The 22,457-nt window shown below is 43.8% G+C and overlaps 1 pseudogene; it reads right to left on the bottom strand.

The window, feature by feature from the left end:
- Positions 1-1,068: 1,068 nt before the first annotated feature.
- On the bottom strand, positions 1,069-10,245 carry LOC134133035 (transcription factor SPT20 homolog; annotated as a pseudogene).
- Positions 10,246-22,457: the final 12,212 nt, after the last annotated feature.

Consider the following 22,457-nt stretch of genomic DNA (forward strand, 5'->3'; position numbering starts at 1 on the left):
CTGCAGTTGTTGTTGGGGCTGCTGTTGTGGTCTGTGCAGAAGTTGTTGTTTGGGCTGAAGTTGTAGTTGGTGCAGTAGTTGTTATTTTGGCTGCAGTTGTAGTTGGTACAGCAGTTGTTGTTTCGGCAGGTGTTGTAGTTGGTGCAATGGTTGTCGGGGCTGCAGTTGTAGTTGGTGCAGCATTTGTTGTTGGGGCTGTTGTAGTTGCTGCAGCAGTTGTTGTTTGGGCTGCAGTTGTAGTTGGTGCAACGGTTGTAAGAGCTGCTGCTGTAATTGGTGCAACGGTTGTTGGGGTTTCTGTTGTAGTTTCTGTCGTAGTTGTTGTTTGCGCTGCACTTGTAGTTGGTGCAGCAGTTGTTGTTTGGGCTGAAGTTGTTGTTTGGGCTGCTGTTGTAGTTGGTCCAGCAGTTGTTGTTGGGGGTGCAGTTGTTGTTAGGGCTGCAGTTGTAGTTGGTGCAGCAGTTGTTGGGGCTGCTGTTGTAGTTGGTGCAATGGTTGTCGGGGCTGCAGTTGTAGTTGGTGCAGCAGTTGTTGTTGGGGCTGTTGTAGTTGCTGCAGCAGTTGTTGTTTGGGCTGCAGTTGTAGTTGGTGCAACGGTTGTTGGGGATGCTGTTGTAGTTGCTGTCGCAGTTGTTGTTTGGGCTGCAGTTGTAGTTGGTGCAGCAGTTGTTGGGGCTGCTGTTGTAGTTGGTGCAATGGTTGTCGGCGCTGGAGTTGTAGTTGGTGCAACGGTTGTTGGGGAAGCTGTTGTAGTTGGTGCAGCAGTTGTTGTTTGGGCTTCAGTTGTAGTTGGTCCAGCGGTTGTTGGGGCCCCAGTTGTAGCTGGTGCAGCAGTTGTTGTTGGGGCTGTTGTAGTTGGTGCAGCAGTTGTTGGGGAAGCTGTTGTAGTTGGTGCAGCAGTTGTTGTTTGCGCTGCAGTTGTTGTTTGGGCTGCTGTTGTAGGTAGTCCAGCAATTGTGGGGGCTGCTGTTGTAGTTGCTGAAGCAGTTGTTGTTGGGGCTCCAGTTGTAGTTTGTGCAGAATTTGTTGTTTGGGCTGCAGTTGTAGTTGGTGGAGCAGTTGTTGGGGCTGCCGTTGTAGTTGGTGCAATGGTTGTCGGCCCTGCAGTTGTAGTTGATTCAACGGTTGTTGGGGAAGCTGTTGTAGTTGGGGGTGCAGTTGTTGTTAGGGCTGCAGTTGTAGTTGGTGCGGCAGTTGTTGGGGCTGCTGTTGTAGTTGGTGCAATGGTTGTCGGGGCTGCAGTTGTGGTCTGTGCAGAAGTTGTTGTTTGGGCTGAAGTTGTAGTTGGTGCAGTAGTTGTTATTTTGGCTGCAGTTGTAGTTGGTACAGCAGTTGTTGTTTCGGCAGGTGTTGTAGTTGGTGCAATGGTTGTCGGGGCTGCAGTTGTAGTTGGTGCAGCATTTGTTGTTGGGGCTGTTGTAGTTGCTGCAGCAGTTGTTGTTTGGGCTGCAGTTGTAGTTGGTGCAACGGTTGTAAGAGCTGCTGCTGTAATTGGTGCAACGGTTGTTGGGGTTTCTGTTGTAGTTTCTGTCGTAGTTGTTGTTTGCGCTGCACTTGTAGTTGGTGCAGCAGTTGTTGTTTGGGCTGAAGTTGTTGTTTGGGCTGCTGTTGTAGTTGGTCCAGCAGTTGTTGTTGGGGGTGCAGTTGTTGTTAGGGCTGCAGTTGTAGTTGGTGCAGCAGTTGTTGGGGCTGCTGTTGTAGTTGGTGCAATGGTTGTCGGGGCTGCAGTTGTAGTTGGTGCAGCAGTTGTTGTTGGGGCTGTTGTAGTTGCTGCAGCAGTTGTTGTTTGGGCTGCTGTTTTAGGTGGCGCAGCAGTTGTTGTTTGGGCTGCAGTTGTTGTTGGGGCTGCTGTTGTGGTCTGTGCAGAAGTTGTTGTTTGGGCTGAAGTTGTAGTTGGTGCAGTAGTTGTTATTTTGGCTGCAGTTGTAGTTGGTACAGCAGTTGTTGTTTCGGCAGGTGTTGTAGTTGGTGCAATGGTTGTCGGGGCTGCAGTTGTAGTTGGTGCAGCATTTGTTGTTGGGGCTGTTGTAGTTGCTGCAGCAGTTGTTGTTTGGGCTGCAGTTGTAGTTGGTGCAACGGTTGTAAGAGCTGCTGCTGTAATTGGTGCAACGGTTGTTGGGGTTTCTGTTGTAGTTTCTGTCGTAGTTGTTGTTTGCGCTGCACTTGTAGTTGGTGCAGCAGTTGTTGTTTGGGCTGAAGTTGTTGTTTGGGCTGCTGTTGTAGTTGGTCCAGCAGTTGTTGTTGGGGGTGCAGTTGTTGTTAGGGCTGCAGTTGTAGTTGGTGCAGCAGTTGTTGGGGCTGCTGTTGTAGTTGGTGCAATGGTTGTCGGGGCTGCAGTTGTAGTTGGTGCAGCAGTTGTTGTTGGGGCTGTTGTAGTTGCTGCAGCAGTTGTTGTTTGGGCTGCAGTTGTAGTTGGTGCAACGGTTGTTGGGGATGCTGTTGTAGTTGCTGTCGCAGTTGTTGTTTGGGCTGCAGTTGTAGTTGGTGCAGCAGTTGTTGGGGCTGCTGTTGTAGTTGGTGCAATGGTTGTCGGCGCTGGAGTTGTAGTTGGTGCAACGGTTGTTGGGGAAGCTGTTGTAGTTGGTGCAGCAGTTGTTGTTTGGGCTTCAGTTGTAGTTGGTCCAGCGGTTGTTGGGGCCCCAGTTGTAGCTGGTGCAGCAGTTGTTGTTGGGGCTGTTGTAGTTGGTGCAGCAGTTGTTGGGGAAGCTGTTGTAGTTGGTGCAGCAGTTGTTGTTTGCGCTGCAGTTGTTGTTTGGGCTGCTGTTGTAGGTAGTCCAGCAATTGTGGGGGCTGCTGTTGTAGTTGCTGAAGCAGTTGTTGTTGGGGCTCCAGTTGTAGTTTGTGCAGAAGTTGTTGTTTGGGCTGCAGTTGTAGTTGGTGGAGCAGTTGTTGGGGCTGCCGTTGTAGTTGGTGCAATGGTTGTCGGCCCTGCAGTTGTAGTTGATTCAACGGTTGTTGGGGAAGCTGTTGTAGTTGGGGGTGCAGTTGTTGTTAGGGCTGCAGTTGTAGTTGGTGCGGCAGTTGTTGGGGCTGCTGTTGTAGTTGGTGCAATGGTTGTCGGGGCTGCAGTTGTGGTCTGTGCAGAAGTTGTTGTTTGGGCTGAAGTTGTAGTTGGTGCAGTAGTTGTTATTTTGGCTGCAGTTGTAGTTGGTACAGCAGTTGTTGTTTCGGCAGGTGTTGTAGTTGGTGCAATGGTTGTCGGGGCTGCAGTTGTAGTTGGTGCAGCATTTGTTGTTGGGGCTGTTGTAGTTGCTGCAGCAGTTGTTGTTTGGGCTGCAGTTGTAGTTGGTGCAACGGTTGTAAGAGCTGCTGCTGTAATTTGTGCAACGGTTGTTGGGGTTTCTGTTGTAGTTTCTGTCGTAGTTGTTGTTTGCGCTGCACTTGTAGTTGGTGCAGCAGTTGTTGTTTGGGCTGAAGTTGTTGTTTGGGCTGCTGTTGTAGTTGGTCCAGCAGTTGTTGTTGGGGGTGCAGTTGTTGTTAGGGCTGCAGTTGTAGTTGGTGCAGCAGTTGTTGGGGCTGCTGTTGTAGTTGGTGCAATGGTTGTCGGGGCTGCAGTTGTAGTTGGTGCAGCAGTTGTTGTTGGGGCTGTTGTAGTTGCTGCAGCAGTTGTTGTTTGGGCTGCAGTTGTAGTTGGTGCAACGGTTGTTGGGGATGCTGTTGTAGTTGCTGTCGCAGTTGTTGTTTGGGCTGCAGTTGTAGTTGGTGCAGCAGTTGTTGGGGCTGCTGTTGTAGTTGGTGCAATGGTTGTCGGCGCTGGAGTTGTAGTTGGTGCAACGGTTGTTGGGGAAGCTGTTGTAGTTGGTGCAGCAGTTGTTGTTTGGGCTTCAGTTGTAGTTGGTCCAGCGGTTGTTGGGGCCCCAGTTGTAGCTGGTGCAGCAGTTGTTGTTGGGGCTGTTGTAGTTGGTGCAGCAGTTGTTGGGGAAGCTGTTGTAGTTGGTGCAGCAGTTGTTGTTTGCGCTGCAGTTGTTGTTTGGGCTGCTGTTGTAGGTAGTCCAGCAATTGTGGGGGCTGCTGTTGTAGTTGCTGAAGCAGTTGTTGTTGGGGCTCCAGTTGTAGTTTGTGCAGAAGTTGTTGTTTGGGCTGCAGTTGTAGTTGGTGGAGCAGTTGTTGGGGCTGCCGTTGTAGTTGGTGCAATGGTTGTCGGCCCTGCAGTTGTAGTTGATTCAACGGTTGTTGGGGAAGCTGTTGTAGTTGGGGGTGCAGTTGTTGTTAGGGCTGCAGTTGTAGTTGGTGCGGCAGTTGTTGGGGCTGCTGTTGTAGTTGGTGCAATGGTTGTCGGGGCTGCAGTTGTAGTTGGTGCAGCAGTTGTTGTTGGGGCTGTTGTAGTTGCTGCAGCAGTTGTTGTTTGGGCTGCAGTTGTTTGGGCTGCTGTTGTAGTTGGTGCAACGGTTGTTGGGGATGCTGTTGTAGTTGCTGCAGCAGTTGTTTTTTGGGCTGTTGTAGTTGTGTCAGTAGTTGTTGTTTGGGCTGCAGTTGTTGGGGCTGCTGTTGAAGTTGGTGCAGCAGTTGTTGTTGGGGCTTTTGTAGTTTCTGTAGCAGTTGTTGTTTGGGCTGCAGTTGTAGTTGGTCCAGCGGTTGTTGGGGCTGCAGTTGTAGCTGGTGCAGCAGTTGTTGTTGGGGCTGTTGTAGTTGGTGCAGCAGTTGTTGGGGCTGCTGTTGTAGTTGGTGCAATGGTTGTCGGCGCTGCAGTTGTAGTTGGTGCAACGGTTGTTGTGGAAGCTGTTGTAGTTGGTGCAGCAGTTGTTGTTTGGGCTTCAGTTGTAGTTGGTCCAGCGGTTGTTGGGGCTGCAGTTGTAGCTGGTGCAGCAGTTGTTGGGGATGCTGTTGTAGCTGGTGCAGCAGTTGTTGTTTGGGCTGCAATTGTAGTTGGTGCAGCAGTTGTTGGGGCTGCTGTTGTAGTTGGTGCAACGGTTGTTAGAGCTGCTGCTGTAGTTGGTACAACGGTTGTTGGGGATGCTGTTGTAGTTGCTGTCGCAGTTGTTGTTTGGGCTGCAGTTGTAGTTGGTGCAGCAGTTGTTGGGGCTGCTGTTGTAGTTGGTGCAATGGTTGTCGGCGCTGGAGTTGTAGTTGGTGCAACGGTTGTTGGGGAAGCTGTTGTAGTTGGTGCAGCAGTTGTTGTTTGGGCTTCAGTTGTAGTTGGTCCAGCGGTTGTTGGGGCCCCAGTTGTAGCTGGTGCAGCAGTTGTTGTTGGGGCTGTTGTAGTTGGTGCAGCAGTTGTTGGGGAAGCTGTTGTAGTTGGTGCAGCAGTTGTTGTTTGCGCTGCAGTTGTTGTTTGGGCTGCTGTTGTAGGTAGTCCAGCAATTGTGGGGGCTGCTGTTGTAGTTGCTGAAGCAGTTGTTGTTGGGGCTCCAGTTGTAGTTTGTGCAGAAGTTGTTGTTTGGGCTGCAGTTGTAGTTGGTGGAGCAGTTGTTGGGGCTGCCGTTGTAGTTGGTGCAATGGTTGTCGGCCCTGCAGTTGTAGTTGATTCAACGGTTGTTGGGGAAGCTGTTGTAGTTGGGGGTGCAGTTGTTGTTAGGGCTGCAGTTGTAGTTGGTGCGGCAGTTGTTGGGGCTGCTGTTGTAGTTGGTGCAATGGTTGTCGGGGCTGCAGTTGTAGTTGGTGCAGCAGTTGTTGTTGGGGCTGTTGTAGTTGCTGCAGCAGTTGTTGTTTGGGCTGCAGTTGTTTGGGCTGCTGTTGTAGTTGGTGCAACGGTTGTTGGGGATGCTGTTGTAGTTGCTGCAGCAGTTGTTTTTTGGGCTGTTGTAGTTGTGTCAGTAGTTGTTGTTTGGGCTGCAGTTGTTGGGGCTGCTGTTGAAGTTGGTGCAGCAGTTGTTGTTGGGGCTTTTGTAGTTTCTGTAGCAGTTGTTGTTTGGGCTGCAGTTGTTGGGGCTGCTGTTGAAGTTGGTGCAGCAGTTGTTGTTGGGGCTTTTGTAGTTTCTGTAGCAGTTGTTGTTTGGGCTGCAGTTGTAGTTGGTCCAGCGGTTGTTGGGGCTGCAGTTGTAGCTGGTGCAGCAGTTGTTGTTGTGGCTGTTGTAGTTGGTGCAGCAGTTGTTGGGGCTGCTGTTGTAGTTGGTGCAATGGTTGTCGGCGCTGCAGTTGTAGTTGGTGCAACGGTTGTTGTGGAAGCTGTTGTAGTTGGTGCAGCAGTTGTTGTTTGGGCTTCAGTTGTAGTTGGTCCAGCGGTTGTTGGGGCTGCAGTTGTAGCTGGTGCAGCAGTTGTTGGGGATGCTGTTGTAGCTGGTGCAGCAGTTGTTGTTTGGGCTGCAATTGTAGTTGGTGCAGCAGTTGTTGGGGCTGCTGTTGTAGTTGGTGCAACGGTTGTTAGAGCTGCTGCTGTAGTTGGTACAACGGTTGTTGGGGATGCTGTTGTAGTTGCTGTCGCAGTTGTTGTTTGGGCTGCAGTTGTAGTTGGTGCAGCAGTTGTTGGGGCTGCTGTTGTAGTTGGTGCAATGGTTGTCGGCGCTGGAGTTGTATTTGTTTCAACGGTTTTTGGGGAAGCTGTTGTAGTTGGTGCAGCAGTTGTTGTTTGGGCTTCAGTTGTAGTTGGTCCAGTGGTTGTTGGGGCCGCAGTTGTAGCTGGTGCAGCAGTTTTTTTTGGGGCTGTTGTAGTTGGTGCAGCAGTTGTTGGGGCTGCTGTTGTAGTTAGTGCAATGGTTGTCGGCGCTGCAGTTGTAGTTGGTGCAACGGTTGTTGGGGAAGCTGTTGTAGTTGGTGCGGCAGTTGTTGTTTGCGCTGCAGTTGTTGTTTGGGCTGCTGTTGTAGTTGGTCCAGCACTTGTGGGGGCTGCTGTTGTAGTTGCTGAAGCAGTTGTTGTTGGGGCTCCAGTTGTAGTTTGTGCAATGGTTGTCGGGGCTGCAGTTGTAGTTGGTGCAGCAGTTGTTGTTGGGGCTGTTGTAGTTGCTGCAGCAGTTGTTGTTTGGGCTGCAGTTGTTTGGGCTGCTGTTGTAGTTGGTGCAACGGTTGTTGGGGATGCTGTTGTAGTTGCTGCAGCAGTTGTTTTTTGGGCTGTTGTAGTTGTGTCAGTAGTTGTTGTTTGGGCTGCAGTTGTTGGGGCTGCTGTTGAAGTTGGTGCAGCAGTTGTTGTTGGGGCTTTTGTAGTTTCTGTAGCAGTTGTTGTTTGGGCTGCAGTTGTAGTTGGTCCAGCGGTTGTTGGGGCTGCAGTTGTAGCTGGTGCAGCAGTTGTTGTTGGGGCTGTTGTAGTTGGTGCAGCAGTTGTTGGGGCTGCTGTTGTAGTTGGTGCAATGGTTGTCGGCGCTGCAGTTGTAGTTGGTGCAACGGTTGTTTTGGAAGCTGTTGTAGTTGGTGCAGCAGTTGTTGTTTGGGCTTCAGTTGTAGTTGGTCCAGCGGTTGTTGGGGCTGCAGTTGTAGCTGGTGCAGCAGTTGTTGGGGATGCTGTTGTAGCTGGTGCAGCAGTTGTTGTTTGGGCTGCAATTGTAGTTGGTGCAGCAGTTGTTGGGGCTGCTGTTGTAGTTGGTGCAACGGTTGTTAGAGCTGCTGCTGTAGTTGGTACAACGGTTGTTGGGGATGCTGTTGTAGTTGCTGTCGCAGTTGTTGTTTGGGCTGCAGTTGTAGTTGGTGCAGCAGTTGTTGGGGCTGCTGTTGTAGTTGGTGCAATGGTTGTCGGCGCTGGAGTTGTAGTTGGTGCAACGGTTGTTGGGGAAGCTGTTGTAGTTGGTGCAGCAGTTGTTGTTTGGGCTTCAGTTGTAGTTGGTCCAGCGGTTGTTGGGGCCGCAGTTGTAGCTGGTGCAGCAGTTTTTTTTGGGGCTGTTGTAGTTGGTGCAGCAGTTGTTGGGGCTGCTGTTGTAGTTAGTGCAATGGTTGTCGGCGCTGCAGTTGTAGTTGGTGCAACGGTTGTTGGGGAAGCTGTTGTAGTTGGTGCGGCAGTTGTTGTTTGCGCTGCAGTTGTTGTTTGGGCTGCTGTTGTAGTTGGTCCAGCACTTGTGGGGGCTGCTGTTGTAGTTGCTGAAGCAGTTGTTGTTGGGGCTCCAGTTGTAGTTTGTGCAATGGTTGTCGGGGCTGCAGTTGTAGTTGGTGCAGCAGTTGTTGTTGGGGCTGTTGTAGTTGCTGCAGCAGTTGTTGTTTGGGCTGCAGTTGTTTGGGCTGCTGTTGTAGTTGGTGCAACGGTTGTTGGGGATGCTGTTGTAGTTGCTGCAGCAGTTGTTTTTTGGGCTGTTGTAGTTGTGTCAGTAGTTGTTGTTTGGGCTGCAGTTGTTGGGGCTGCTGTTGAAGTTGGTGCAGCAGTTGTTGTTGGGGCTTTTGTAGTTTCTGTAGCAGTTGTTGTTTGGGCTGCAGTTGTAGTTGGTCCAGCGGTTGTTGGGGCTGCAGTTGTAGCTGGTGCAGCAGTTGTTGTTGGGGCTGTTGTAGTTGGTGCAGCAGTTGTTGGGGCTGCTGTTGTAGTTGGTGCAATGGTTGTCGGCGCTGCAGTTGTAGTTGGTGCAACGGTTGTTGTGGAAGCTGTTGTAGTTGGTGCAGCAGTTGTTGTTTGGGCTTCAGTTGTAGTTGGTCCAGCGGTTGTTGGGGCTGCAGTTGTAGCTGGTGCAGCAGTTGTTGGGGATGCTGTTGTAGCTGGTGCAGCAGTTGTTGTTTGGGCTGCAATTGTAGTTGGTGCAGCAGTTGTTGGGGCTGCTGTTGTAGTTGGTGCAACGGTTGTTAGAGCTGCTGCTGTAGTTGGTACAACGGTTGTTGGGGATGCTGTTGTAGTTGCTGTCGCAGTTGTTGTTTGGGCTGCAGTTGTAGTTGGTGCAGCAGTTGTTGGGGCTGCTGTTGTAGTTGGTGCAATGGTTGTCGGCGCTGGAGTTGTAGTTGGTGCAACGGTTGTTGGGGAAGCTGTTGTAGTTGGTGCAGCAGTTGTTGTTTGGGCTTCAGTTGTAGTTGGTCCAGCGGTTGTTGGGGCCGCAGTTGTAGCTGGTGCAGCAGTTTTTTTTGGGGCTGTTGTAGTTGGTGCAGCAGTTGTTGGGGCTGCTGTTGTAGTTAGTGCAATGGTTGTCGGCGCTGCAGTTGTAGTTGGTGCAACGGTTGTTGGGGAAGCTGTTGTAGTTGGTGCGGCAGTTGTTGTTTGCGCTGCAGTTGTTGTTTGGGCTGCTGTTGTAGTTGGTCCAGCACTTGTGGGGGCTGCTGTTGTAGTTGCTGAAGCAGTTGTTGTTGGGGCTCCAGTTGTAGTTTGTGCAGAAGTTGTTGTTTGGGCTGCAGTTGTAGTTGGTGGAGCAGTTGTTGGGGCTGCCGTTGTAGTTGGTGCAATGGTTGTCGGCGCTGCAGTTGTAGTTGATTCAACGGTTGTTGGGGAAGCTGTTGTAGTTGGGGGTGCAGTTGTTGTTAGGGCTGCAGTTGTAGTTGGTGCGGCAGTTGTTGGGGCTGCTGTTGTATTTGGTGCAATGGTTGTCGGGGCTGCAGTTGTAGTGGGTGCAGCAGTTGTTGTTGGGGCTGTTGTAGTTGCTGCAGCAGTTGTTGTTTGGGCTGCAGTTGTTTGGGCTGCTGTTGTAGTTGGTGCAACGGTTGTTGGGGATGCTGTTGTAGTTGCTGCAGCAGTTGTTTTTTGGGCTGTTGTAGTTGTGTCAGTAGTTGTTGTTTGGGCTGCAGTTGTTGGGGCTGCTGTTGTAGTTGGTGCAGCAGTTGTTGTTGGGGCTGTTGTAGTTTCTGTAGCAGTTGTTGTTTGGGCTGCAGTTGTAGTTGGTCCAGCGGTTGTTGTGGCTGCAGTTGTAGCTGGTGCAGCAGTTGTTGTTGGGGCTGTTGTAGTTGGTGCAGCAGTTGTTGGGGCTGCTGTTGTAGTTGGTGCAATGGTTGTCGGCGCTGCAGTTGTAGTTGGTGCAACGGTTGTTGGGGAAGCTGTTGTAGTTGGTGCAGCAGTTGTTGTTTGAGATTCAGTTGTAGTTGGTCCAGCGGTTGTTGGGGCTGCAGTTGTAGCTGGTGCAGCAGTTGTTGTTGGGGCTGTTGTAGTTGGTGCAGCAGTTGTTTGGGCTGCTGTTGTAGTTGGTGCAATGGTTGTCGGCGCTGCAGTTTTAGTTGGTGCAACGGTTGTTGGGGAAGCTGTTGTAGCTGGTGCAGCAGTTGTTGTTTGGGCTTCAGTTGTAGTTGGTCCAGCGGTTGTTGGGGCTGCAGTTGTAGCTGGTGCAGCAGTTGTTGTTTGTGGTGCAGTTGTTGTTAGGGCTGCTGTTGTAGTTGATGCAGCAGTTGTTATGGCTACTGTTGTAGTTGGTGCAGCAGTTGTTGTTGGGGCTGTTGTAGTTGCTGCAGCAGTTGTTGTTTGGGCTGCAGTTGTTTGGGCTGCTGTTGTAGTTAGTGCAACGGTTGTTGGGGATGCTGTTGTAGTTGCTGCAGCAGTTGTTTTTTGGGCTGTTGTAGTTGTGTCAGTAGTTGTTGTTTTGGCTGCAGTTGTTGGGGCTGCTGTTGTAGTTGGTGCAGCAGTTGTTGTTGGGGCTGTTGTAGTTTCTGTAGCAGTTGTTGTTTGGGCTGCAGTTGTAGTTGGTGCAGCAGTTGTTGGGGCTGCTGTTGTAGTTGGTCCAGCGGTTGTTGGGGCTGCAGTTGTAGCTAGTGCGGCAGTTGTTGTTGGGGCTGTTGTAGTTGGTGCAGCAGTTGTTGGGGCTGCTGTTGTAGTTGGTGCAATGGTTGTCGGCGCTGCAGTTGTAGTTGGTGCAACGGTTGTTGGGGAAGCTGTTGTAGTTGGTGCAGCAGTTGTTGTTTGGGCTTCAGTTGTAGTTGGTCCAGCGGTTGTTGGGGCTGCAGTTGTAGCTGGTGCAGCAGTTGTTGTTTGGGCTGCAGTTGTAGTTGGTGCAGCAGTTGTTGGGGCTGCTGTTGTAGTTGGTCCAGTGGTTGTTGGGGCTGCAGTTGTAGCTGGTGCAGCAGTTGTTGTTGGGGCTGTTGTAGTTGGTGCAGCAGTTGTTGGGGCTGCTGTTGTAGTTGGTGCAATGGTTGTCGGCGCTGCAGTTGTAGTTGGTGCAACGGTTGTTGGGGAAGCTGTTGTAGTTGGTGCAGCAGTTGTTGTTTGGGCTTCAGTTGTAGTTGGTCCAGCGGTTGTTGGGGCTGCAGTTGTAGCTGGTGCAGCAGTTGTTGTTTGTGGTGCAGTTGTTGTTAGGGCTGCTGTTGTAGTTGATGCAGCAGTTGTTATGGCTACTGTTGTAGTTGCTGAAGCAGTTGTTGTTGGGGCTCCAGTTGTAGTTTGTGCAGAAGTTGTTGTTTGGGCTGCAGTTGTAGTTGGTGGAGCAGTTGTTGGGGCTGCCGTTGTAGTTGGTGCAATGGTTGTTGGGGAGGTTGTTGTAGCTGGTGCAGCAGTTGTTGTTTGGGCTGCAGTTGTAGTTGGTGCAGCAGTTGTTGGGGCTGCTGTTGTAGTTGGTGCAATGGTTGTCAGGGCTGCAGTTGTAGTTGGTGCAATGGTTGTCTGGGCTGCAGTTGTAGTTGGTGCAACAGTTGTTGGGGATGCTGTTGTAGTTGGTGCAGTAGTTGTTGTTTGGGCTGCAGTTGTAGTTGGTGCAGCAGTTGTTGGGGCTGCTGTTGTAGTTGGTGCAATGGTTGTCGGGGCTGCAGTTGTAGTTGGTGCAGCAGTTGTTGTTGGGGCTGTTGTAGTTGCTGCAGCAGTTGTTGTTTGGGCTGCAGTTGTAGTTGGTGCAACGGTTGTTAGAGCTGCTGCTGTAGTTGGTGCAACGGTTGTTAGAGCTGCTGCTGTAGTTGGTGCAACGGTTGTTGGGGATGCAGTTGTAGTTGCTGTCGCAGTTGTTGTTTGGGCTGCAGTTGTAGTTGGTGCAGCAGTTGTTGTTAGTGCTGCTGTTGTAGTGTTTGTAGTATTTGTTGATTGGGCTACTGTTGTTTGGGCTGCAGTTGTTACACAAAAAGTTGTTATACAAAAGTTAAAAGTATTGATAAAACTATATATTTCTTTTGTACCTATTAAACTCTTTTAACTTACTTACCTCGTAATTAATTTAATAAAAACACTAATATGAATTTTAATTCTAAATATTGTTTTAGCTCCAGGCCAAAATGCCCTCTTTCGCGTTTTGTTTGAATTTATTTTTCAGCGGTAATTAATAGAAGAGCAGTTTTTTATACAACAAACAACTTACCCATTAGTAACAGGAAAATGAATGCTGTTCGTTTGACATCCATATTGTTTCCCACTGAGTCTATTCATCAAATAACAAAGAGACATTCCCATTAATACATTATTTAAAACATATGCTCTTTAGCATAGTATACATTCCATTTCCTTTTCTTTAACAGATGACAATTCATGACATTAACATACTTAAAAAAAAATATTAAATAATGTTGAAAATTCATTTTACAGGTTATGACCACTTGTAACAGTTCTGATATTTTCACCACTGCTCGTAAATGCAACTCTTTAATATACGTTTATCTTGTGTAATTCCTTAACTGGGAAAAATATCATAAAGAATATCATAAATATCATACAATAAATATTACTATGGATTGTGATCAGGGCCGGCCCCTTCTATAGGTGACCTAGGCTGCCGCCTAGGTCAAATATGTGGGGGGCGCCCTCTAGAATAACTCATTTTTCTTTACACAACTTTGACTAACGAAATATAACCCAGGTGAAATAAAACCATGATTAAAACAAATGAACATGACGACGATCCTGTGCTTATGGTTGGTTTAGATTAACACTGTGGTCGTTTACACAGCTAGTGTTGGTCTAGTTAGCCAAACTGCTTTAAAACTTAAGGAGCCTTCTAACTAGCATAGTGATGGTGACACATTCTAATCACTAATCAAAATACACCTCATCAGGGCTCCACATTGAGACAATCGTCCGGGACACTCAATACCTCTATTATACCGATTTTATTTTACCGATTTGAAACGAATACATTTTTCACAAGTGATGTTAGCTAGCGTTTTTTATAAGTGACGTTAGCTAGCGTCAGCAGCTTCGTGCTTAGCAAGCATTATTAGCATAATTTATGATGGTTTAATTTAACATACGTACTTAACGTTAAATATCAGAAATTGTGTAACCTTGAATGTTTTAAACATGACAACGCAGACCTTAATTGTTACCTATATTATTTGTACAATATTCCAACTCATCTGCGTTGTCAAAGGGAAACGTGCCTAAATAAATGAAAATGATTAAGCTGTACCCGGACTTTTGTTCATAGACAAGTGAAACACTGATGTAACGTTAAATTAACGCCTCAGTCCTGATTACATGCACCTGCACGTCATTACGCCATGTCACAAGTTCACCACCTGCACCTCATCAGTCACCACCTTTATAAACAGCAGTGGCACATTCACTCCTTGTCTGGTCTTGTTTGATGCACGACGCTTAGGCTCGCTCTCTTTTTTTGAATAGTCTTGGACTACTAGTTGAACTACCTTCTTACCTGTTTGTTTACCTATCTGTTGGATTTTGCCAAATAAACTCGGTTCCACTTACTCCAGTCAATCTCCTGGTCATTCCGTGACAGGTTATTATTGTTTTTAATTGCGTTCATTATGCCTGTTTATCTGTTTGTGCTATATCCGTGCTGGTTTAACTTTAAAGCATCTTTGAGTACCATGTAAAGCGCTATATAAATAAAATGTAGTATTATTATTACCGAAGGATTTTGCCAACAAATGGCATTCTATCTTGATACAATCTGGTATATATATGCACTCCACACAATATGTTGTCTGGATTGGATTTATTTATTTATTTTATGTAAATAGTAGATACATGTGAATAAATGTGTAATGTGGTGTTATGGAATGCTAATATTTTATATTTTAAAATGTCCAGATGCACTCCAGAAACTTTTGCAGAGACCCTCACCTCTCTCAGAACCTTGTAAGTTTTTATTTATTGTAGTTATTGGTGGTAGTAATAGTTTTAGTAGAGGAATTAGTCTATAAATGCATGTTAATACACCTATAATCATCTGTAATAGTTCAATACACTCAAAACATAACCTCACACTTACATTCATTGTAAACACCTTTCAACCTCATTCTCAATCGTTTCATCATTTTAAAGAACTTCATTGATCTGGTTATTGTCTGCGCTTCAATACAGCTGCAGAGACATGTAGGATCACACCTAGCTATTTAATAATCCTTGTTTTACTTTAGACTTGTAAGCTTACAAAGCAATGATTTATTTACACCTAATTCAAATGTTTGAATAATTGTTTACTCTATACTATAAAACACCACTGATCTTGTTAAAAGAAAAAAATGATTTAGATGTATTTACTGCCTGTTGTATTATGACTCACAAGACAACAAATCTGTCTTTGTTTTGCTTATTGCCATAATATATCTGTATTAATAGATGTACATCAATTGTATGTATTTGCCTTCAGGTGAAGGAGCAACAGACACAACCCGCCCTGATTCTACACTAAATCCTGCAGACACTTTCTCCCCTACAGCAAGTTCTGATGTCCACGAGTCCGTCAGGGGAGAATCGATTGATCCCGCTGATTAGCCAACCCCGTCTGTTATAGTGGGAACTGAATTAGTCAGTAGAGGACCATATCATACCAATCCAGATTTCACCTTTCCCAAACAACAGGATGGACGAAGTCTCCATCATAACTATTTTAACTATTTATTTTTATATTTTATATGTATTGTTTATTTCCCATTTGCACTGATATGCCTCCATTTTATAGTATTTCAAATTCTAGTTTGATTAAGGTCTGTGCTTTCTAAATTATCTTTTAAATCGTATTTCTATTTATTTGGCAGGGATAGGGCAGAATGTATAAACGAGGGGCACCTAAAGCCAGAGAGCTAATTCCTTGTTGTTTGAGTTTGTAAAGTTCCAAAGTTACTAAAAATTCAAATGTTCTGAGACCATTGTGTTGCTTGTAGTACATTTATCAAACATAAATGTACAGTATAATACATACAACATAGTGTACCTAGTGTAATGTATATCAGAATGATAACATGGAATGGATGTGGTCGTAGGTGGGGGTGAGAAATTTTACTCTCACCTAGGGCAGCCAATGGGCTAGAGCCGGCCCTGATTGTGAGGTCAGGATGGTCCTGTGTCCAGTTGTTTTACCCCTAGTTTCCCCACCAAATTCCTTCTCTCAAACGGGTCTTGGAGGAGACAATGAGTTGGTGTTGGGTTCTTCTGGGAAGAATACTGCTCACATAGCAACATTAGGCCTGACGAGAACTGTGACTGTAGTGTTGTCATCGGAGTCTAAATTGTCTTTGGTATTTCCGAGTGCGAGATAAATCAAACTTATAGAGAGATAAAATACGTTCTGTTTCTGTGAGACTCGCTAGAACAGTAAATGCTATTTAGTAGAGCACATTTTGCGTAATTATATCTTCAATTTAGAAAAAGTTATTTATCCTAACCTAAACTGATTGAGCCTTCTCTACCACTTGACCTAGCTATGTTATTCTAAAAAAAGCCACTAGATGTCACTGTGTCTTTAAGAATTGTGCCTTATTAATCATTTATTTGTCAGGTATGTTGAACATACAAGGAAAACTTCACAGGAGGTTAGAAAGACAAATTTCTCTACACATCATTTAAAGAATCTTTTTGACGTATCGAGAATTATTTATGTATCGAGAATTTTGTATCCAGCTTTTGAGTTCCACCAGAGTTTAAAAAAAATGACAATCAATTAAAGATATTTAGTGATTTGGACGGAGATGAAAGGCATTAGGATTTGGCATAAACAAATATGTGGTGTCAAACTTGTTCAACATTTGTTTTGGAGTTCCACCCGTGTTTATTTCAAAGTAAGTGAATTAAAGTGAAGTAAATGAATATAGATTTTTTTGTGACGTTTTATTGTTTATTTAAGTTATAGAATATATATAAATGGATAAAAATAGAGATTAATTTGAACCCATTTTGGATCCTAATTTTACTATTGGATACTTAAATTTCACTTTTTGTCATGAGTATGCGTTCGAATGAAATGTGAAGAAATCAGTTATGAATATCATTTTGGTCCAACCTACTCAGTAAAATAAACATTTAAATGACTTATTGTCCCATGCATGTTTTTGTAATGTTCAAACATTCTTATGGGGTTCAACATATTCAATGCAACACTTTTCCCAACCTTTTTAATGCGACACTACTTGTTTTAATAACCGCTTGTAGTGTTGACTGAAACTTCACAAAAAACAAGTGTATTGCCTCTTAAACTCACAATCCACTGCCACAACAAATCCGCGTTTCAGTTTAAAAGTACCAATGTCAACAGTATTTCATTTTAAAATGTACTTACCCCAAAGGATGAGCTGTGAGAAAATGTTTTGAATTCCTCCTCTCGTTTTGTTTGTAATGTTTCAAAATTGTTTCAGTGTTTTTATAATTGCGATTTAGTCCAAATCACATAGAAGACATAGCAAACTGTTCACATGATGCCACTGCAATGGCCTTTATACTGAAACAGAATAAAGGCAAATGACGTCACTCATTGGTGTGTTTTACCTTGCGATGAAGACAAAACATTGCTGTAAATCTTCTAGTTCCTTTGCACAGAACACTCCCCTCTCTTGTCTTTTGAAATGCATAGGCAAGACGTTTTTCCAGTATGACAGTAGAACAAAGTGATAATTATTTCCATCTTCAATATAAAAAACGTTTTTGAAACATACATTACAGAATACTGTTTTGATAAAACAAATAACACAATAATACAATACATTTTTAAGATATATATATATATATAATTTTTCAGTACTTCTAGAGCAATGCAATGACCAAAGTATGATTAAAATTTAAGTTTTGATCAAATTAAAACATGCTCATAATGAGTGACTGAGCCTCTAAATTTCAGGTAGCAGTAATATGCAGCTAATGCTCCAAGTCTGACGATGCTTAATGAAATTCCACAATAAACTGAAAATTGACAGGGAACTAGCTTCTTTTACTACTTCAAATTAAAAAATGTGAGGAAAAATAAGAAATTCACTCTTTTTATCTACTTCTGATATTTTTACTCATTTAATTCATTTCAAGTCACATCTGTTATATTACAAACCATTCACCTGATGTGACATTTGCCATTGACCTGATTCACACCATGCTAAAAAAAGCTTTTTGGCTCTTAAATGCACTCCCTACCTTCTTTTGTCCTACATATTTTGGATTCTATCTCTATGAATGCTCACAAAACGCTTTTCTGTTGTGTGGAAATAGGAAGAGGGCCAACTTTTATGAGTCAACATTTAATTAACCCGTCATCATGTCTTTTTTTTCTTTTGAACTCAGACCCTGGAAAATACAGGTTTTTCAATGTTAACAAATACAGCATTATTGTTGTAAAACTTCTTGGTACCATATGGATACCAGTATACCTACGCTAAAGGCTAAAGTGTTATGCTTATTGGTGATGAGGCAAGTTATTCTCAATAGGCCATAGGAAATATTGTATTCACATAAAAATGTTCTGAAAGGATGATTTTCCAAAGATAAAAATAATCAAACTGCATTAAGGACGGGAGATATAAAATAAAGAGCAATAGAAAGAGCCTGAATGATGGATCGACCGACCGCTGGACGACCAAACAAATCATCTCGTCCAAATTCATCAACACAAGGAGCCATCACACCAAATGCGTCATTAGGGTTTAGTTCAAATTATTATGTCCAAACAAGGCGAAAGACACATATTGTTTATGTAATGATATTGACATCATGCAATATCCCTCTTACATTATCTTTTTTTTGCCTGCTGGAAACATTATCAAATAGTTTATTAGGACAGCAGGCTGACAGTGGCTTATTAGTTAATAAGATATTTATATTTTTTTTAGGTTTGTCAATAGAGCTGGATTTACCAATTATTATTAATAATTGCTTATTACCGGACTTTTTAAAAATTGATAAATGAATAATTTTAAACTGTATAATATTGTAAAAAATGCAAATGGTCAGATATAGGTTTTATTTGACCTCAAGAGTCTAAACTCAATAATATTCACCTAAGTATCATTAAAAACAACTATGATAGCATCACAAAATCAAAAAATTTCTCCCACAGAGCTCCATAAATGGCAACACTGGCACATTTTCAGTTAGAAGCAGATCTTTGCCTTGCTGCTTTTCAGTTCAAGTTTCAACTCTGCTCATGAACACCATTGCTGTTGTGTAAGAGCTACCTATTTTATCAGGAACTTTAAACATCTACAAAACCATCCTCATCCACCTGTCAGGCATACAAAAGAAACTCTTAGACAAAGCGAAAGATGCACCACTCCCAGTTCTTTCTATCTGAACAAACCTGATTTACAGGCAAAACAAAGGCTGAGATTATCCGTTTTGCTATTGTGAAACGTATTTAAAGAATATGGCAGTGTTTCAAAGTCGGTTGACGTCACTGGTGCTGACAGTTTTTTGGAGATTCAATTTGACCAAACAGTTAATCAAACCTACAAATAACACATAAACATTATTTCATTACAGAATAACCCATTTTTAATCTATGAAATGTACTAAAGCATACTTATGTAATAAGAATTTACCCAAAATTATTATTTTTTCTGTACATTTGAAAAGTTTTGGCCTCTCCCTCCTCTCTAAGGCAACCGTTGGATGCTACAGTAAAAGACAACAATTGCTGTATTGTAATAGGTTTCGAAAGGTAGACAATGGATTGTACTGTCACATCATCTCACCTGTTGTTTTGCCAAACCAAATTTGTACTATTGGCGCAACTTTGAGCGGTGCAGATTTGGCCTCAGACCAGCCTCTCAAAGTGAGACCATGTCCACAACATTTACTGTATTTCATCAGATATCACCGCTCTTGGTTTTTGTCTCCTTTGTCCTCCACGCACTCGTCCCCCGCCAACCTGTCCTCTGTGATTCATATTTCCAAAATCAGTTCCAAGCCATCAACTTCTACTGTAGTATTGTTTTGAAGTATTGAAATATTAGATTTTAGCCACTAAACAGCAAAATTCTTAGAGTTAACTTTCCAGTGTTGGGAAAAAGTGTTGAAGTGCAGTTGAAATCACACTGCAAAAAGCTGATTTAACTCTTACAAAGTCAATTGTACGAAAGAGTTGGAGTCATCATCCAGTGTCAAGATCAGATTCATTTGCAACACTTAGTAGAGTTAAATTAACTCTTTGATAGGATTGAAATGTAACAATACAGTGTCACACTTTTTGGTGTCAGGCCTAACTCCATGTAATATGGCGCATGGATTGGCGAGGGTGTGCCAGGAACCACAGGGTTGTTGGTTTGATCCCTGGCTTCCCCATGCCCCATGTCAAAGTGTCCCTGAGCAATGTACCTAATCCTGAATTGCTCCCCGGGCTAAAATGTAACATAAGTTGCTTTTGATAAAAGCATCAGCTAAATAAAGTTTTATTCAACACTGAGCAGATATATTTTGACACTTATTCCGAGTTAAATTGTTAACACTTCGTTGATTTAACACTGACAAGATCGGGATAAAAGAAATACCAGCTCAGAGTTAAAATTGACTTTCACAGAGTCAATATAACTCACTACCTACTGGTGTTGAGAAACTAACGCTTGAGTATTATTAAATTTCAACTATATAAGAGTTAAAATTAACTCTATAACAGTGAAAAAATGGCAACACTTTAAAAAGTGTTACATTGACACTGTGGAGTGTGGACCCCATGGGACACTTTAAAAGTGTTAAAATGAACTCCAATAGTGTTCATTTGAGTCTGTCCATTTTGCTGTGTATTATCTAGTGCTTTACATCTTAGGCTACTCATAGACACTACAGTAAAAACAGCACATTTAGCAAATAGCATTTTACTTATCAATGCCTGCTCACATATTTTATCTAAACTGATTTAAGCAGTTAAGAAGAAGGCCGCATTTGTCTGGCACTGGAGGGGTGGGGGGTGGGGGGGGACCAGCACCAGGCTTCATTCCAGCTGAGGAATTGGCCCTCGTTTTAAACCAAGGAAGGCCTGTGATGGAAGGGATTGAGACAGCTCTGTTCCACCTGCAGAAACGTCTCTCTTCATACACGGTGCATTTTCCAGTACTGCACATCAAACACAATCCTTTTATCTGGGCATTTATGGAAATCCTCTTTGATGTAACACAATGTGGCCAGGGATGGTTATAAAGATGTGTGCCAAGGACCTCAGTCAGAAAACCGGTTTCTAACAATGCGCCATGCCTCCGCGCATCTCCCTAGATAGAGTGTACATCGTTCAGGGCCAGCTGAACAAAACACACAGGTCTGACAGTACGGCAAATGGTGCCTTTATTTACAGTTTCGGGATATAAGAACAAGCCGCTTGCAAAAAAGCTGCCTGTGTTTAACAGTTACACGGTTGTATTGACATTTTTCGTGCTAAGCCAAGCTCTCACCATCCCACAGATGGTCCGTATGGCGCTGCGCTTTTTTTGTTGTTGCAAGCGGCATGTTCTTATATGCCGTGGGAGATGCCAAAACTGTAAATGAAACCGTAATGTTAGAAGTGTGTGTTTGGCACTGAAGTCCTTGGCACACATCTTTATTGTTTTCCCTGGCCAGAGAAGAATGTGTTACATCAAAGAGGATTTCCACAAGATTGCAGGTAACCCTAATTATAAAGTCACCAGATACTCAGACTATTTTGTGTTGCAGGTTTCCCTAGTGTCCTTGGTGCGCTGGACTGCACCCACATCCGCATTAAACGTCCCTCAGGGGGTAAAAATGATTTATTTATTGTCAACCACGGCCAAAATGTATTCTGTGCATTAAATGTGTACTGAGTAGGCAACATGGCATCGTTTTAGATGATCTGTGGCCTGGGTCTGTCCAGGAGTTTTTAGGTCCAGTACCATTGCCCAGCGACTAAGGTAACACACACACATTTCACTTGATGTAGTTGTGTTGCTACACAGCAAATTTCAGAGAGTTAAATTGTACTCTGTGAGATTCAGTTTTGACTCTAAGCTGGTGTTTGTTTTGTCCCAATCTTGTCAGTGTTAAATCAACACTCAACGAAGTGTCAACAATTGAACTCGGAATAAGTGTCAGAATAAATCTGCTCAGTGTTGAATACAACGTCATTTAGCTGATGCTTTTATCTTATGTTGTATTTTTAACACATGGAGTTTACATTTCAGCCCAGGGAGCCATTCAGGGTTGGGTGCGTTGCTCAGGGACACTTTGACATGGAAGCATAAGTATGCCAGGGTTTGAACCAACTACCCTGTGGTTCCTGGCGCACTCTCAACAATCCATGCCTCATGTTACATAGAGTTAAACCTGATACCAAGGAGTGTGACACTGTACAGATACTTATCAAAGAGTTAATTTAACTCTAGTAGGTGTTGCAAATGAATCTGATGTTGACACTGGATGACGACTCCAGCTCTTTCGTACAATTGACTCTGTAAGAGTTGAATCTTTTTTCAAGTGTGATTTCAACTCTGCGCTTCAACGCTTTTGCCCAACACCGGAAAACAACTTTGACACGTGAAACTCCCTCATGTTAAAAAATACTGTACAAGACCTTTATTATTGTCACATTCTGACAAAATACAGCAGTCACAATAACTGAATTTTTATTTGATAACGATTGAGAAAATGTTACAGTGCAAAACACTTCAATAAGATCACACACAAAATCTGGAAAATGACCAGTAATTTCTGAATAACAAATATTTTGGGAGAGTGACTATCATGTGTTATCATTTCACTTTCCTACGGCCAAGAAAACGTCAAGATTTCAGAATGTTGTTCGAGAGCTCAGTCTACTCATGTTGTACCATCTCACTCTGTGAGTTTTTTTTTTACCATTCTGTCTTCAGGCTATTTTCCTTAAGACTGTAAACAGATTATAAAGGTGATAACCAGAAAAATGCTTCACTATCACTGGGTGAGGATAATAATCTGTGCAGCTAAATTTCTGAGCAAAAGATCAAATCAATTTTTACAGAAACAAAAACGTTTTTTCATTTGTGTTTTTACACCTCCATTGCATTCAAATCCTTACTTGCAAACGACATGTGTCATAGGTCAAACTTTTTTTTAGCATTGTTATGAGACCTTCGCGAGGAACAAAACAAATATCTAAGAAGCACGCTACCATCATTCAATCTGTCAGATTCTTGGCAGAGGTGTTTCATGTTTTTTTTGCAATGTATAAAAGAAGTTTCAATTATGTTTAAAGAAGTTTCAATTATGTTTAAAGAAGTTTCTGAATTATGAGAAAACTAATGTATATAGATTCATTGTTAAATGGTAATGGATTGGAAACAAAAGAGAAAAATAAAATGAATTAAACAAGCATAATGAATGAAAACTTTATGATAATTACAGGGATCTGACATCCATAGTCCTTAACAATTATCTTAATTATTCTTGTTTCATCTTATTTAATTGATTTAATAACACATATACTGTTCTCACTACTGTACTTTAATGAATGGGTGTTAACCTCTCCGAAAATATTGTGACAGCTGTGACGTTCTCAGGATAATAGGGCTTCACCTTCGTCAATTTCTTGACGCTGTGTCATGGCATACTCCCTTGTTTTGTCCTGTGGAACGGGTTCCACGTACAT

This window comes from Pungitius pungitius, chromosome 1, assembly GCF_949316345.1.
Source record: "Pungitius pungitius chromosome 1, fPunPun2.1, whole genome shotgun sequence".
Taxonomy (NCBI): Eukaryota; Metazoa; Chordata; class Actinopteri; order Perciformes; family Gasterosteidae; genus Pungitius; species Pungitius pungitius.